At 50.3% G+C, this 18,410-nt stretch overlaps 1 protein-coding gene across 1 annotated transcript in view; it reads left to right on the forward strand.

The window, feature by feature from the left end:
- Positions 1-18,410, forward strand: part of EPHA1 (EPH receptor A1) — a 174,123-nt gene that overhangs the window by 17,504 nt on the left and 138,209 nt on the right. The window lies entirely within an intron of this gene.

Consider the following 18,410-nt stretch of genomic DNA (forward strand, 5'->3'; position numbering starts at 1 on the left):
AACGCCATCACATCCGAGGAATCTCCATTATATCCAACGCCCGTGACACGTGACCACACGTCCACCAACCTCAGAACCAACTTCTCTAGATGAGAGCAAACTGCCTGAAACTCAACTCTGACAAGACGGAAGTGCTGATCATCTCCTGTGTGCGGGCCTCAGGTTCAGCCCCGGCACTATACCAGGGGGTTCACGCTCCTGTTGCAGAGGTCTGTGTTTGGGTCACAGGTTCAGCTCCAGCAGTATACCTCAGGGGGTTCACGCTCCTGTTCCAGAGGTCTGTGTTTGGGTCACAGGTTCAGCTCCGGCAGTATACCTCAGGGGGTTCACGCTCCTGCTGCAGAGGTCTGTGTTTGGGTCACAGGTTCAGCTCCGGCAGTATACCTCAGGGGGTTCACGCTCCTGCTGCAGAGGTCTGTGTGCAAGCCTCAGGTTCAGCCCCAACACTATACCTCAGGGGGTTCACGCTCCTGTTGCAGAGGTCTGTGTTTGGGTCACAGGTTCAGCTCTGGCAGTATACCTCAGGGGGTTCACGCTCCTGCTGCAGTGGTCTGTGTTTGGGCCTGGTCACAGGTTCAGCTCCAGCAGTATACCTCAGGGGGTTCACACTCCTGTTGCAGAGGTCTGTGTTTGGGTCTGGGTCACAGGTTCAGCTCCAGCAGTATACCTCAGGGGGTTCACGCTCCTGCTGTAGAGGTCTGTGTTTGGGTCACAGGTTCAGCTCCAGCAGTATACCTCAGGGGGTTCATGCTCCTGTTGCAGAGGTTTGTGTTTGGGCACAGGTTCAGCTCCGGCACTATACCTCAGGGGGTTCACGCTCCTGCTGCAGAGGTCTGTGTTTGGGTCACAGGTTCAGCTCCAGCAGTATACCTCAGGGGGTTCACGCTCCTGCTGCAGAGGTCTGTGTTTGGGTCACAGGTTCAGCTCCAGCAGTATACCTCAGGGGGTTCACGCTCCTGTTGCAGAGGTCTGTGTTTGGGCACAAGTTCAGCTCCGGCACTATACCTCAGGGGGTTCACGCTCCTGCTGCAGAGGTCTGTGTTTGGGTCACAGGTTCAGCTCCAGCAGTATACCTCAGGGGATTCACGCTCTTGCTGCTTCTGTGTTTGGGTCTGGGTCACAGGTTCAGCTCCAGCAGTATACCTCAGGGGGTTCACGCTCCTGCTGCAGAGGTCTGTGTGGGGGCCACACACTCAGCTCCAGCAGTACACCTCAGGGGGTTCACGCTCCTGCTGCAGAGGTCTGTGTTTGGGTCACAGGTTCAGCTCCGGCAGTATACCTCGGGGGGTTCACGCTCCTGTTGCAGAGGTCTGTGTTTGGGTCACAGGTTCAGCTCCGGCACTATACCTCAGGGGGTTCACGCTCCTGTTGCAGAGGTCTGTGTTTGGGTCACAGGTTCTGCTCCGGCAGTATACCTCAGGGGGTTCACGCTCCTTCTGCAGAGGTCTGTGTTTGGGTCACAGGTTCAGCTCCAGCAGTATACCTCAGGGGGTTCACGCTCCTTCTGCAGAGGTCTGTGTTTGGGTCACAGGTTCAGCTCCAGCAGTATACCTCAGGGGGTTCACGCCCCTGCAGCAGCAGTTGAAGTGCAGGGGACAGGCTCATGTCATACCAAGATGGCTTCAGGGTGACTGTAGGGGGTTCTCGACCCCCCTGGAAGCAGTTTCTGCCCAGGGACATACAGAACTTGTCAGTGAGTGCTTGACTCACTGAGGTATTTTCTATCTGACGGACTCCGGTTTTAGAAGGATAGCTCGGCGGGTCAGCGCCGCTACCGTAGAGGTCTGTGTGACCTGCAGCTCACAGGATCCAGTCTCAGGAGAGTAACGGAGGGTTAATGCACCTGCGGCAGAGGTCGGTGGGGGGTATACTGGTCACGGAGGGTTAATGCACCTGCTGCAGAGATCTGTGTGATCTACTGGTTACAGGATCCACACACAGGAGGGTAGCTGAGGGTTAATGCACCTGCTGCAGAGATCTGTGTGTGAGCAGCCCCAGGTCACACTTTTCGTCTCAGGATAAAGAGCCGGGAGAAGGGCACGTTAGTTGCAGCCAGCCCAGGGTCAGACTGGGACAGAAAACAGCCCCAGGACCCAAAATAGAAGCAGCCCCGTCTGTGAAAGGAGGCGGAGCCGAGCTTGTACAGACAGGCCAAAGCCGTGGCTGCTGTGCGGGGTGTGGAGACAGCAGGCCCGGAAATGCCGCAGGCGGTGTTTGTGGTTGTGTCAGGGAAACCAGGGGTTAAACCGCCCAGCAGCTCCCAGACGGGCCCTGGAGCAGCCATACACCAGCCCAGGCACAGGCCTGCCACCCTAGCCCCTCTGGCCCTCCCAGCCCTTCTGGCACTGCCAGCCCACGCACTGCCCTCCTAGCCCCTCTGGCACTGCCAGCCCACGCACTGCCCTCCTAGCCCCTCTGGCACTGCCAGCCCACGCACTGACGTCCCAGCCCTTCTGGCACTGCCAGCGCACGCACTGACCTCCCAGCCCCTCTGGCACTGCCAGCCCACGCACTGCCCTCCCATCCCCTCTGGCACTGCCACCCTAGCCCCTCTGGCACTGCCAGCCCACGCACTAACCTCCCAGCCCCTCTGGCATTGCCATCCCACGGCTGACCTCTCAGCCCAGCCCCTCCTGCACTGCCAGCCCACGCACTGCCCTCCCAGCCCCTCTCGCACTGCCAGCCCACGCACTGACCTCCCAGCCCCTCTGGCACTGCCAGCCCACGCATTGACCTCCCAGCCCCTCTGGCACTGCCATCCCACGACTGACCTCTCAGCCCAGCCCCTCCTGCACTGCCAGCCCACGCACTGCCCTCCCAGCCCCTCTCGCACTGCCAGCCCACGCACTGACCTCCCAGCCCTTCTGGCACTGCCAGCCCACGCACTGACCTCCCAGCCCCTCTGGCACTGCCATCCCACGACTGACCTCTCAGCCCAACCCCCTCTAGCACTGCCAGCCCACGCACTGACATCCCAGCCCTTCTGGCACTGCCAGCCCACGCACTGACCTCCCAGCCCCTCTGGCACTGCCAGCCCACGCACTGCCCTCCCAGCCCCTCTGGCACTGCCAGCCCATGCACTGACCTCCCATCCCCTCTGGCACTGCCAGCCCATGCACTGACCTCCCAGCCCCTCTGGCACTGCCAGCCCACGCACTGCCCTCCCAGCCCCTCTGGCACTGCCAGCCCACGCACTGCCCTCCCAGCCCCTCTGGCACTGCCAGCCCACGCACTGCCCTCCCAGCCCCTCTAGCACTGCCAGCCCACGCACTGACGTCCCAGCCCTTCTGGCACTGCCAGCCCACGCACTGACCTCCCAGCCCCTCTGGCATTGCCATCCCACGGCTGACCTCTCAGCCCAGCCCCTCCTGCACTGCCAGCCCACGCACTGCCCTCCCAGCCCCTCTCGCACTGCCAGCCCACGCACTGACCTCCCAGCCCCTCTGGCACTGCCAGCCCACGCACTGCCCTCCAAGCCCTTCTGGCACTGCCAGCCCACGCACTGACCTCCCAGCCCAGCCCCTCTGGCACTGCCAGCTCACGCACTGCCCTCCCAGCCCCTCTGGCACTGCCAGCCAATGCACTGACCTCCCAGCCCCTCTGGCACTGCCAGCCCACGCACTGATCCCTCTGCCCAGCCCCTCTGGCACTGCCAGCCCACGCACTGCCCTCCCAGCCCCTTTGGCACTGCCAGCCCACGCACTGACCTCCCAGCCCCTCCGGCACTGCCAGCCCAGCCCCTCTGTCCCTCCCAACACCTCTGGCACTGCCAGCCCACGCACTGACCTCTCAGCCCAGCCCCTCTGGCACTGCCAGCTCACGCACTGCCCTCCCAGCCCCTCTGGCACTGCCAGCCCACGCACTGCCCTCCTAGCCCCTCTGGCACTGCCAGCCCACGCACTGACCTCTCAGCCCAGCCCCTCTGGCACTGCCAGCCCACTCACTGAACTCTCTGCCCAGCCCCTCTGGCACTGCCAGCCCACGCACTGCCCTCCTAGCCCCTCTGGCACTGCCAGCCCACACACTGCCCTCCTAGCCCTTATGGCACTGCCAGCCCATGCACTGACCTCTCAGCCCAGCCCCTCTGCCACTGCCAGCCCACGCAAACACCTCTCAGCCCCTCTGGCACTGCCAGCCGACACACTGCCCTCCCAGCCCCTCTGGCACCGCCAGCTCACTCACTGCCCTCCCAGCCCCTCTGGCACTGCCAGCCCACGCACTGACCTCCCAGCCCCTCTGGCACTGCCAGCCCACGCCCTGACCTCCCAGCCCCTCTGGCACTGCCAGCCCACGCACTGACCTCCCAGCCCAGCCCTTCCTGCACTGCCAGCCCACGCACTGCCCTCCTAGCCCCTCTCGCACTGCCAGCCCACGCACTGACCTCCCAGCCCCTCTGGCACTGCCAGCCCACGCACTGACCTCCTAGCCCTTCTGGCACTGCCAGCCCACGCACTGACCTCCTAGCCCTTCTGGCACTGCCAGCCCACGCACTGACCTCCCAGCCCAGCCCCTCTGGCACTGCCAGCTCACGCACTGCCCTCCCAGCCCCTCTGGCACTGCCAGCCCACGCACTGACCTCCCAGCCCCTCTGGCACTGCCAGCCCACGCACTGACCTCCCAGCCCCTCTGGCACTGCCAGCCCACGCACTGACCTCCCAGCCCTGCTGGCACTGCCAGCCCACTCACTGCCCTCCCAGTCCTTCTGACACTGCCAGCCCACGCACTGACCTCCCAGCCCTGCTGGCACTGCCAGCCGACACACTGCCCTCCCAGCCCCTCTGGCACCGCTAGCCCACGCACTGACCTCCCAGCCCCACTAGCACTGCCAACCCACGCACTGACCTCCCAGCCCTGCTGGCACTGCCAGCCGAGGCACTGCCCTCCCAGCCCCTCTGGCATTGCCAGCCCACGCACTGCCCTCCCAGCCCCTCTGGCACTGCCAGCCCACGCACTGCCCTCTCAGCCCCACTGGCACTGCCAGCCCACGCACTGCCCTCCCATCCCCTCTGGCACTGCCAGCCCACGCACTGCCCTCTCAGCCCCACTGGCACTGCCAGCCCACGCACTGCCCTCCCATCCCCTCTGGCACTGCCAGCCGAGGCACTGACCTCCCATCCCCTCTGGCACTGCCAGCCCACGCACTGACCTCTCAGCCCCACTGGCACTGCCAGCCCACGCACTGACCACCCAGCCCCTCCGGCACTGCCAGCCCATGCACTGACCTCCCAGCCCAGCCCCTCCGGCACTGCCAGCCCATGCACTGACCTCCCAGCCCAGCCCCTCCGGCACTGCCAGCCCACGCACTGACCTCCCAGCCCAGCCCCTCCGGCACTGCCAGCCCATGCACTGACCTCCCAGCCCAGCTCCTCCGGCACTGCCAGCCCACGCACTGACCACCCAGCCCCTCCGGCACTGCCAGCCCACGCACTGACCTCTCAGCCCCACTGGCACTGCCAGCCCACGCACTTATTTATTTTAAACGTTTTATATTGCATTACATAGTGGGCAGTCAGTAAGGAAGCAAACCAGAGATAAATAAATACAGCATGAAAAATAAGTAAACAGTGTATCGCAGGGGGAGAGAACAAAAAAAAAGGTGGTAAACACAGACCGGTCACCAACAATCCTTGAATGTCAAGAGAGAGAGGAGTCGACTCGGATATTGAATTCTAGGTTAGATGACGTTGGTCAGGAAAGTATTTGTTAAGGAGAAGGTGTTTCAGGTCCCTTTTGAAACAGGAGAAGGAGGGGTTGCATCTGAGGACTCCAGGGAGAGCGTTCCACATCTTGGGAGCGTTGCCAGAAAACGATCGGTCTTGGGTGGTTTTCTTTTTCATGAGTCGGAGCTTCTCAGAGTTCTGCCTTGACCTGCTCTTACCAGTTTGTTGTTTAGGTAGTTGGGGGCCGGAGAGTGAAGGGTTTTGTGTGTGGTGCAGGCCAGCTTATAGATACACCTCCCTTCCATGGGAAGCCAATTGAGGGAGTTGAGAGCTGGAGTGATGTGTTCAAATCTTTTAACTCCACATATGAGTCGAGCGGCCATGTTCAGCACTGCCCTTAGAGGGGCTAGGTGAGCTTTTGGAGTCCCTGTAAGGATGGCGTTGCCGTAGTCGATTTTAGAGAGAACTAGGGATTGAACTACTGTCTTCAGGTCATCATGAGGAAGAAAAGGTTTCAATTTCTTGAGGTGTTTTAGAGAGAAAAGAGCACTTTTTGCAGAGTTTATGATGTGGGCCTCCATTGATAAGTTCTTGTCAAGGGTGATGCCCAGAGATTTAACTGAGTCCGATAGGGTGAGGGGACAGTTTAGGGCAACACGATTCTTGAGCCACTCTTGGATTGGTCGATGGTGGCTTTTTGGAGAGAATAGGATTAGTTCCGTTTTATCTGGGTTGAGCTTTAAGTGGTTAGCGTTGAACCACGTTTGGATCTCCGTTAGAATGACGTTGAGATGTTGGATGTCGCTGGGAGACTTGAGTTTGAAATAGATTTGTTTGTCATCCGCGTAAAGGTGGTATTTCCCTCCAGCTTTTTTCAAGATGATTGTGAGGGGCTCCATGAAGAGATTGAAGAGTGACGGGGAGAGGATCGAGCCTTGCGGGACCCCAAGTGTGACTTTTGTTGGCTTCGAGAGACAGGAGTTGATTTTAATTTGTTGCGAGCGGTGTTGAAGGAAGGAGGTGAACCATTTTAGTACTGTGCCATTGATGCAGGAGCACTTCAACAAGGTCTCCAGAAGCGCTGGGTGGTTTACTGTGCCACAGATTGGTCAATAAGGATGAGTAGGCAGGCGTCACCTTCTTCTAAAGCCTTGTGAATATCGTTGGAGACGTTGAGCATAGCTGTTTCCGTGCTGCAGCCTTTTCTGAATTCAGATTGAAAGGTGTTGAGGAGGTTGAATTCATCAATATGTTTGTTGAGTTGGTGGAGAACGCATTTCTCCAGTGTTTTTGCAAGGAATGGGAGGTTGGAGAGAGGTCTGAGGTTGTTAATATCATTAGGATCGGCCCCGGGTTTCTTGAGAATGGGTGTGATTTGTCCTAGTTGAAGGGAGTCTGGGACACAGCCTGAGGTGAGAGAGGCGTTGATGACTTTTGTCCAGAAAGGGGAAATGGTGCGATTGAGTTCTTTTATAATTGTGGAAGGGAGGGGTCCATAGTGTGGGAGGAAGATTTTAGGTTATAAATTATACTGAAGACCTCATTTTCCGACTTTAGCTCAAAGTCAGACCAGTGTGCATTGTTTTTTAGCAGGAGGCAGGCCTGATTGTCCTTGATAAAACCTCTTTCTGAATGGTCATGGGTGGTTGACGGGGCAGGTTAAGAGGGAAGGAGGGTTCGCGGTTTGTATGAAGGATTGATCAATTTTAGAGACTTTATTGGTGAAGAAGATGGCAATTTCTTCACATCGCTCTTTGGTGGCTTTGATTTCTTGAGAGGGAGTGCAGTTCGTTTGGCTTTTGACAATGTGGAAGAGTTCTCTCGGTCTGTTTTTCACCAGATCAAGTTGGCTGCAGAAGAAAGATGCCTTTTCCCTGAAAATGTGTTTTTTGTATGCCTGCCGAGCAGATCTAAGTTGAGCTAGGTGCAATGTCGAGGAGGTTTATCTCCAAGCCCTTTCCGTTTGTCTTAGTTGACGCCTTTCATCGTTCAGCCCCACGTTGAACCAGGTTTGGTTCGCCTCAATTGTTTGAGTTTGAGTGGAGCTACTTGATCTAAAACCTCTGTCATTTTTTAGTTAAGGTGTGTAGTGGGATCATCGGTCGTCCATGATGAGGGTTGGAGTTGAAGATGGGCATGAATCCTGGATTCAAGTTCGGGTGAAGGGACTTCTTTGATGTTTCTGGTCAAGAGTTTTGGTTTGTCATCATAAATAGGTTGGAGGCTGATAAGTGCGTGAATCCTGAACAGAATGAGGTGGTGGTCAGACCAGTCAAGGGGAGAAGTCACTCTCAGGGAGACCAGTTCGTTGTTGGTAATGATCGCATCCAGTCTTGCACCTTAGATGTGAGTCGGTTTATTGCAGAGTTGCTTGAGGTTATATATTTCCAGGAGGTTGGATAGGTTCTGGACAGTGGAGTCTTTTGGGTCGTTCCAGTGGACATTGAGGTCACCCAGGAACATGTTTTTAGTGTCTGTCATGGAGAAACGTGTTATTAGATCTGTTAGTTCTTCGGGGAAAAGGGTTCGCTCTCCAGGAGGATGGTAGATGGTGCGGAAGTTGATGGGTGAGGTGCCCTTGGCAGTGAGTTCGACACCCAGGTATTCAAGCAATAGGTATTCTGCAGGTTTGAGTTTGGTAATCTGTATTCCAGCTTTGTGAATGATGGCTAGCCCCCCCAGTTTTGATCGGCCTGTCTTGTCTGATGAGGTTGTACCCTGGAGGGGTGAGAATGTCAAGAAAGGGGGCGAAGTGGACGTTGAGCCTGTAACACGGCGCGAAAACAATCACTGCTAAAGTCCTGTTGGCGTTAATGTGTTTCAAAATAAATACATCAGGCCTACTGCCTTTGTCGTAACTTTTCATAATCAGACCTCTGGGGTCAGTGCCACAGCCCTCATCCCGGGTTTGGCATTGTAACCAACTCATGCCTGCTGTACTGGGCTTCAGCTTCCACACATGGCACCGCAGGGCACACAGTAACACAACAACACGTGTTACACAAGTCACACATCGAAAAGCTCGCTCTTCTAAGAGGGGAACCGAGGACTCTACGAGGGGGTGGTGTACTCCCCGTCCCCACCCGCTATGAGGGTCTGTGGGAGCCCCATGCCATGAAATGCCTTTCTGTGGTCCCAAATACAAATTAATAACAGGTCACCCTTTAGCATCTGCTGCATCCAGCCTGCTGCCTTTATCCCAGCTTTTATAATAAACAGGTCAGCCCTATGTCTTTACCCTAGGTCCGCCACCATAACCAATACACTGCTACTCGGGGCCACTGGAATTATGCGGCAAGGGGGAGGCAAATTATGTAGCACCGTGACTAAATTATGTGGCAAGAAAAGGCAAGTAATGGAGGATAAATGACAGGATTAATTCATTATTTTGTCATTGTTACACTTGTTAACACTGTCTGGCAAAGGTTGCACCTCATTAGTTCAGTTTAACACCCAAACATAGCGATAAGCAACAGAAACTTGACCAGTCGCCCTTTCTACCTTTGCAAAGGACTTTCTACTGCGCAGCAGCACGCGCTGCGTTTGTAGTAACGTTTCAGCCGTTTGAGTTACAAACAGTGCTTTTATTTGCATTATGCATCAGTGGATGGGTTGTGAGGCAGATCCATAACTATGCAGAATACTCCGCGGTCACGCATTGGCATAGTGCCTCCAGCCGGCTCCTACCGTGATGAGTGTTTGCATCCTCACAAAGTAACCACGAATCATCTATATGTATATAAAAACGAAAGTATGTCTGTCTGTCTGTTTGTCCTTTATTCATTACTACACCATTCATCCGATCGCCATGAAACTTTGGGAAGTTGTTAAGTACACTCCCGCAAAGGTTTCTAGCATACATTTTTTTTTAAATCGGCCCCCCAGGGCCCTCATAATCTTTCGAATGATGTATGCACCAGACGGAAAAACAACAAATCGTGTATCCACAAGCACTTGAATAAATAAATAGAATTAAAACACCATTCATCCGATTGCCATGAAACTTTGGCAAGTTGTTGAGTACACTCCCGCGAAGGTTTCTGGCATAACATCTTTTAAAATATCGGCACCCCATAAATAAATAAATTAAAACAACACTTTGAAATGTTTTCCATATTAAAATGAATAAGTTTCAATAAAAATGACACAATGTAAATTGAATGTTATCATGACGAGTTTCCTTGAATTTCCTTTTTTCGGAGATCGCAGCAACGCGCGTCGGGTAAGCTAGTATAGGTATAAAACTGGAAATGTATTAAACAAAACAACAGCTGGGGAGGTGAGATACAATCGCTCTTAAGAGGTCCCAAGAAAGGATATCCCCCTTCAAATATGTCCCCATGGTTTGTGTGGGGGCAACACCAAGCCCCTTGTCTGCTGCGTCTGTGGCATCCCCCGTTACCTGCCCACGGGCTTCAGTACAGTGTGATAACAATCCATCCTTAAACGCATGTCGGCTTTGACGTGCGATTTTCACAATAAATATGGCACACATACGGCATTGATCATAACTTTTTATAATGAACTAACGAGGTCCATAGCTTTGATCATTGGCCCGCCCCCAACAGTGTAACACAGGCACTCTTTATGAGGAAGCACACATCTTCTGCCCCATCAGATGCTGCACTCCGGAGACCCAGGATGCAGGTAGAGCCTGTGGTCTCAGTAGTACTCCTGAACGTTCTCATAAGGTCTGACAACGGCTGCTTTGTCAAGCCAGACCTAAAAACACCTGCTTGCTTCCAAGCATAGAGGAGCTTTGCTTCAGCTCTCTTCACCCACTGGTCCCTTCAGCTGCCATTTCCATGTTGCTCCCGCCCCACCCCTCCCCCCATACAGCCTGGGGGAATGTGTCTGCCCACTTCCTATTGGCTCTCCTGCTCTGAGCGGCCCCTTTCACATGAGCACGTCCGCCTGTAAGAAGTGCACTTCGGTGCCAGGGTGGCCCACCCGTCCTTGCTGTGTAATATTATTTATTCTTTGTTAATTTTTAATATTATTCTGTGTGTTTAAAGCATGTCTTCAGGTTATAGTAACTCGCAGCCAATAGTACTCTTTCTTTACATCGACAAGGATCACATTTCCCTGTGAAGTGTAGTAAAATGTTTCTACACCTCTTTGAAGCACACCTGTCTCCGAAGTAGCTCCGGTTCTGTTCTTTCAAAATTATATGTATTAGTTACATTTTTTGATTTGAAATCATTTTGTAAGCATACAGCTACCATACATAGGTGGAAGCATATTTCCTCTTTTTTGTTTTTTATTATAGTAGCATAGGTTGAAAAATATAACCATAGCAGGAGCTTGCCAAGGCCACATGTATTGGCTTTGCCAGTGCTTGTTGTAAGTTGATTGAGTTTTTAAATGCCCTTTGTCAGTTCAGTTCAGTAATTTTTATTTCGATGATTAAAAACCATCATAAAAATATAGTTTATACAATAAAAATTTCATTAAATTACATTTGTGAACTCTATTAAAAAACAAACAAATTAAAAACAATGAGGCAAAGCTAATACAATTCATAGAGAGGAATAAATATTATATACATGATTAGTTAGTCTCTTGTATTCCTTAACCTTACTGCTACTTTAAAAAAACTTATAACAGAGCAAAGGGTGCGCATATCATTAGCTCTTTGTAGAAACAGTAGTGCAACTTTAGCATGACGAAATTCCTTCTCTCTTAAAATGTCAACCAAAAAACGACGCCGTGGATTCCGATAAAATGGACACAAAAGTACAAAATGAAGGGTGTCCTGCGGAGACCTATGGTCGCAGCCGCAGGGACCCTTCTGCTCAATCGTTACAGTAAAACCTGATGGATGAGCTAGAATATTAGGTAACAAATTGAGCCTAAAACGACACGTTAAAAACCTATCCTGCTGATTATGCATGAGGAATAAGTAGGGCTCCGTGCCCGCCCCATTGTGAACTAAACAATGAGCTGCTACTGATCGCTTTAAGGGTCCTGGACCTACTCTGACCGTTTCCAATTTTTCTAGCAGCAACTTTTGCTAAAAAGGATATGTTGATCTATAGTCTCTAACGTACTTTTAACGTACTTCAGCCAGGGGGTCTGTAACACCCTTGTCCCTTTGCAGACACTCTACAACAATTTCCCTACTCAATTCTGCCTCAGGGTTGGCCCGTATTCTGAGCCATGTCATAATCGGCCTCATCTTCACCTGATCCGTAATATACGGGGTCCCAAGTTCCGCATGCGCTATCTCAGCTGGGGTGGACTGTGGGATCTTTAGGATTCTGCGAAGGAATTTATCTTCCTCTATCTGTAGTTGTTTGGCATCCCTGAAGCCCCACACCTCGGCACCATACAAGGCCTTTGCTGTACTTATGGAGCCATATAGGTTCATTACTTGTTCGGGACACCAGCGACCCAGCCTGCGAGCAAAATTTAATATCGCACCGTTTGAAGAAACAAGCTTTGTGCAATGTTCCTCAATCAGGGAATTAAACTGGATTTCGCCATCAAAAAGAAGGCCCAAGTAGGGAAAGGTACTTACAGTGTTTAATGTAGGAGTCCCTATTTTAAACACAAATTTCTTAGAGGGTTTTTTACCAGCCACCATCACGAAGGATTTGCTCAAATTCACCGACAGGTCTAAATTGTCCATGAACTTCACAAATCCATCAATGAGGTGTTGTAGGCTCTGTGATGTTCGTGCAAGCAGGACCGCGTCATCCGCGTACAAAAGTACCGGAATTTGACGCGTTCCTGCTTTGGGGCAGTCTATATTCTGGGATACAAGGGTGCTCTCAAGATCGTTGATATACAACGAAAACAAAAAGGGAGCAAGGATGCACCCTTGCCTTACTCCACTTGAGCACGGAAATGGGTCAGTACGCCCCCCTTCGGCACTAAAGCGGACCCTAGCAGTGGTGTTTCAGTGCAACTCCTTTAGAATGTTTATAAGGCCTGGATCTATTCCCAATTTGTACATCATGGCCCATAATTTGTTCCTGTTCACATTATCAAAGGCCGCGGCCAAATCCATGAATCCCATGTAAACAGTGCCATTACTTGCTTTGGTGTACTTAGCGACTAATGAATATAAATTGAGACATTGATCACTGGTCGATTTGCCCGTTCTGAACCCATAATTTGTATCGGCTATAATATGGTGCTCCTTTGTCCAAGCCATCAGCCCATTTAATATCACTCGACCAAGAATTTTGGCTGAGACGTCAATTAATGATATCGGTCTATAGCACTGAGGATTGTCCCTATTCCCTTTCTTGAAAATAGGGAAAATCAGTGCGGTAGACCAAGATCGTGGGAGACCAGATCTAATAGCCGCATTTAGGAACCTTGTCAGGATTGGCGCCCACAGATCCGTGTTACTTCTGTATAAATCTGGGGGTGTGCCATCGGGCCCTGGGGCTTTGTTTGGTGTCAGACCTTGGATTGCATTGGTTATCTCTATTAGTGAGAAATCTATGCCCGAACTCCGAGTACCATCCCAGCCCCCATCTTGGATTGTTTCCTTAGAGTGGTTATAGAGACCCTCAAAGTGAGTAACCCATTGTTCCGGTAGGATATTAGTGCTAATCACCGGGGTACTGTTATCCTGAAAACAGGGCCTGTTAATGATCCTCCAGAATTCTGTGAAATCCCTATTTTCTCCCGCCTCTCTTAAATCAGCCCAAACTTCCGCTCGTAGGGTGGCCTTTCTCTCTTTTAGCTTAATTATGTAGATTTGTCTACAATTGGCCACTTCAACCTTATCCCAGGGTTGGCTTTAAGGCTTGCTTTTAAATTCCTTAATGCTCTTGGGCAACTTGTGTCAAACCATCGTGGTTGTCAGATAGGCTTTCTGGGTCCTTTTGCTTTCAGTAATTTGTCCGCCAGTTTTGTCAGCAACCCAAATGTCTCGACTAGCTCAGCGTCTACTATTCGGGGGTCTAAGCAGTCTTCAACCTGTTTTTTGCCTTTTTCAATTAATGTTATATAAAACTCCTGGGAGTTAATTTTCGCCCACTTTAGTCGCCTCCCCTGATCCGTTGGCCTCAGACTTATGTCCGCCTGTTTGTTCATATATAAGCGGCCATTGTATATTAGTTCGAAAATTAGGGGATTATGGTCACTGAAAGTGCTCCATTCCCTTCTGGCCTCTATGATTCGATTTTTAGCAAAAGTGGATATCAACATAAAGTCTATGATGGAGGAACAACCTCTTCCTTTATGTGTTGGGATAAACGTGCCCTCTACCCCCGGGTCTATCAGGTCAATCGTATGTGCCAGTGTATGAGTTTCCATTAATGTGGTTAGTGTTGTGCCCTCAGTGCTGTGTTCAAAATGTGGCCCATTCTCAAGCGGCCCAATCTACTGTTACAGTGAGCGGAAAAGGGCAAAGGTGGCAGTTTAGGTCTCCCATCAGTAACACAATTGGTCCCCCCCCCCTTCTTTGTTCGGCCTCTTGAGTGAGTCTTCCATCTAGTTCCCGCAAAACAGCATTATTCCCATTTGTTGGTCCTGAGCTATAAATATTAAACAGCTGTAACCTCAGCCCTCTGCCTTGGAATGTTACTGCTTGAAGGGCGTGGGACGTCCAAGATGGTAGCGACCATCTTCCTTCTAGGTGAAGATCAGCATACAGTGCTAGCCCACCCTTCGCCCTACCCGCTCTACTTTCTTGTGCTGGGACGAAAAAACCCTTGTAGCCCTCTATTTAATAGGGAGAGGATTCAACTGCCCAGGTCTCCTGGAACACTAGTATATGAAAACCACGTAAGTGATTTCTCCAGTCTACATTTTCAAATTTTCCGGCTAAGCCTGCTATATTCCAGGACATTATATTCAGCCCTCCCCCTGGCATTTTCACAACATTAATGCTCCGAGCATTTAACCTACATTCGTCTTTCCTCATTAGTATAGCCCCCTGTTCTCCCCTGTCCTGACTTAATGGGAGTTCTACCAGCCCCTTCCCCTGTTGGTTGTTTTGAGATCCTTGTTCACTACCGACCATGAGCACCCTTCTATCCATACCCTCCTCAACCCAATTTGCCCTCCTGACATACAGAATTTCCCCCGGTTCCTCCCCTTGCAGTGGCCTATGGATATTCAACCAGTTAATGATTTTATTTTTGAGTTCCAGATGCGACTCTCTCTGCCCCATTCTAAGTTCAGGAACCCCGGCAAAGATGACAACAAAAGGGCTCGCTTCCGGGGGTAAATTTACGCATGGTAAAGGACCCTGAAATCTATCATTTCGCTCCCTACCTGACTGATAGGTATCTGCCTGCTTGGAGATTGCAGGGTTCCCTATTTGTGTTTGTGTTACGTTTGTCTGCCCCTGAGCTTTATCGCTACCATTGTTCCCGTCTACTTGCATACTTCTGTCCCCCTTCTCAGCCGAAGCTTTGGGCGCTGCGTGAACTTGTGCAATGGTTCACTGTTCATTGCTTACACAATTATTGTTAGCTGGGGGTTGCTGGACTCGGGGAGCTGCTAGTAAGGAAGCATTGCCATTAAGTTAGCGTTTGTGGTCTCCTTTATCTTACCCTGCCTATGCAGTTCGTTAGCAATTTTATCTAATTTGCTAACTAATGGTTTTATTTGACTGACTATAAAAGCCTCCAGATGTGTTTGGAGTTCTGAGATTGCAGGATCCAGCCACCCTGGGGGGATTGAGGGACTTGAGGCTTCAATTATCGCTGCTTCACCCTCTGTTTCTTTTACCTTGTCGCCCATAATGGGCTGATTCACTTTTCTGGGATGTGTGTTCTTATTACCCCGTTTTTTACATCTATTTCTGGGTATTCTCATATCAGCCCTGTCTGTCTCTACCCCAACGTCTATTACTGGTTGGCTTCAAGTGAGTTGTCCGGACGGCCATTTGGTGATGACTCGCATACGTTTAGTGTCCCAGTGTGTGTGGGTGTGAGGGGGATAGTTGTTGGTGTCATTGATAAGCGCCTCTCAGTGCGCTCCATCTCCCCAGCGAAAACCCCGATGACCTTCCTCAGCATTAGGTCAATAGCTGTTGGTGTTGCTTTATGACTAACTATATTGTATGACTTACTGTATTGTATGACTTACTGTATTGTATGACTTACTATATTGTATGACTTACTGTATTGTATGACTTACTGTATTGTATGACTTACTATACTGTATGACTTACTATATTGTATGACTTACTGTATTGTATGACTTACTATATTGTATGACTTACTGTATTGTATGACTTACTGTATTGTATGACTTACTATACTGTATGACTTACTATATTGTATGACTTACTATATTGTAGGACTTACTATATTGTAGGACTTACTATATTGTATGACTTACTATACTGTATGACTTACTATATTGTATGACTTACTATATTGTAGGACTTACTGTATTGTATGACTTACTATACTGTATGACTTACTATATTGTATGACTTACTGTATTGTATGACTTACTATATTGTATGACTTACTGTATTGTATGACTTACTATACTGTATGACTTACTATATTGTATGACTTACTGTATTGTATGACTTACTATATTGTATGACTTACTGTATTGTATGACTTACTGTATTGTATGACTTACTATACTGTATGACTTACTATATTGTATGACTTACTATATTGTAGGACTTACTATATTGTAGGACTTACTATATTGTATGACTTACTATACTGTATGACTTACTATATTGTAGGACTTACTGTATTGTATGACTTACTATACTGTATGACTTACTATATTGTATGACTTACTATATTGTAGGACTTACTATATTGTAGGACTTACTATATTGTATGACTTACTATATTGTAGGACTTACTATATTGTAGGACTTACTATATTGTATGACTTACTATACTGTATGACTTACTATATTGTATGACTTACTATACTGTATGACTTACTATATTGTATGACTTACTATATTGTATGACTTACTATATTGTCATTTCCAGACTCACTTCCTTCCTGAGGAGGTGTCTCGGTACATTCTTGGAGACGGGGATTCTCTGCTATGTACTGGGGGGCAGTGAAAGTTCCAGGTTGTAAGGGGGGAGCAGGGGGAGGGGTCGCCTGGAGAGTTGGGCGGACCTTGTTGTCTCTGTCCTAGTACTTGTGTCCCTGAGGGCTCTTCTTGTGGGGTGTGGCCACGCCCCCTTTACTGGCCTCTTTGTGTGGGCTGTGGAGAGTGGTAAGGGCTCTTTGCATTCTCCAGTCATCAGCTGTCCATATAAAACTGAATGGCTGTGTCCAGTGCTCCACGCCTGGAGGCCTGTGTCTGGTGCTGAACTCATCATCTGGAGGGTTGTATTCAGACTGCACGCCACTTCTGGAACTTTGTGTCTGTTACTGCACTCCACATACAGAGGGCTGAGTGCAGTGCTGCACTCTACACTTGCAGGCCTGCACTCTGCGTCTGGAGGGTTGTTTCTCAGGGTGGGCGAATTCGCAGCGGTTTACTCTACGGAATTCTGCTGAGTTACCTAAAAGTTCATCGAGATTCTGTGGAGTTACGCAAGCGGTGGAATCCCAGGAGCGCTAACGGACCCACGTGACACACCAGAGGGAGCTGCTTCTTTCTGCTACTCAAGTAGATTTTCTATTCGAGCCCAGCGATCTCAGCACGCGCGGCAGCAACCTGTCGTGATCGCCTGCCTTGAGAAATCTCGCCGGTATGTGGTCTAGCGCTCGTTTTCCACGCCCGCCAACTTACCGTTGGCGAGCCACATCTGAGAAAATCTCCGCCACACTACGGTCAGCCAGTTTTCACCGCGCTCCAATGTGGAGTGTGGAGTGGGCAAACCTCTCCAAACTCTGCTGGCGGAGTTTACCGCCCACCCGTTTCCTGCACCGCTCACTACATCTGGTGGGTTGCCTCTAGGGATGCACCTCACAGCTGGTTGGTGTTTGTAGCTGGGGCTGGAGGGCGGATCTCTGGATAGATAAAGGCAACGCAGAGACAGCCCAGAAGAGAACTCTCTAGGGTGCTGCGAGTCCTGCACTTGCAGTGTTGTAAAGAGGGTGAGTAAGGCAGGAGCTCAAATCTGTGGAGGAGGAACCAGACGTAGGGGTTGAGAGACAAATTCCACACTGAGCCACAGAGGGCAATGTTGTGAGCAGGCCTGGAAAGGTCATCAAAATATTATAAAACCTGCAGGCCTAGTGACTTGACTAATCCACTCTACCTAACTGCAATGTACCTCTGTCATAAACTGCTCTCACATTGTGTGATCCTGGGCAAATATTGTATTTTATAGAGCCACGTTTTCTTCCTTATTACATGAGTGCGCCTTGAAGTATGTGAGGTCAGCATGTCTGCTGTACAAAAACTCTTTTGTATGAATGAATAGATGACACATCTGCTCTGTGTATAATCAGAATCTATCCCACATACAGGGTACACGTGACCGCTGACATGCCTCAAGGGTCACCCATAGCATGCTCATTAGGGTGCGGGCAGGATGATTTCTTAGTTTGTGTTTAAAAACTCACCTTTAATAAATATACATCTCCAAAGCATGATGGGAAGCCGCTGTAATTTACATAAAGGCATTTTCTATTGAAATGGCCACAAGCTTTCCCACTAACGCAGTTTACTGATAAAACTGTACACAGTGAAAACAATAATGTGCGGAAATCGGATTCCAACAAAAATATTTACCATTTGCACATCACCGAGTAAAGTCGTCGTCTTTGTTTTCATCCGATTACAATGTTTGTTTCCACTACACAGAATTACTAGAAAAGTGCTTTCATAACAGAAGT

This window comes from Lissotriton vulgaris, unplaced genomic scaffold (genome assembly GCF_964263255.1).
Source record: "Lissotriton vulgaris unplaced genomic scaffold, aLisVul1.2 SCAFFOLD_352, whole genome shotgun sequence".
NCBI lineage: Eukaryota > Metazoa > Chordata > Amphibia > Caudata > Salamandridae > Lissotriton > Lissotriton vulgaris.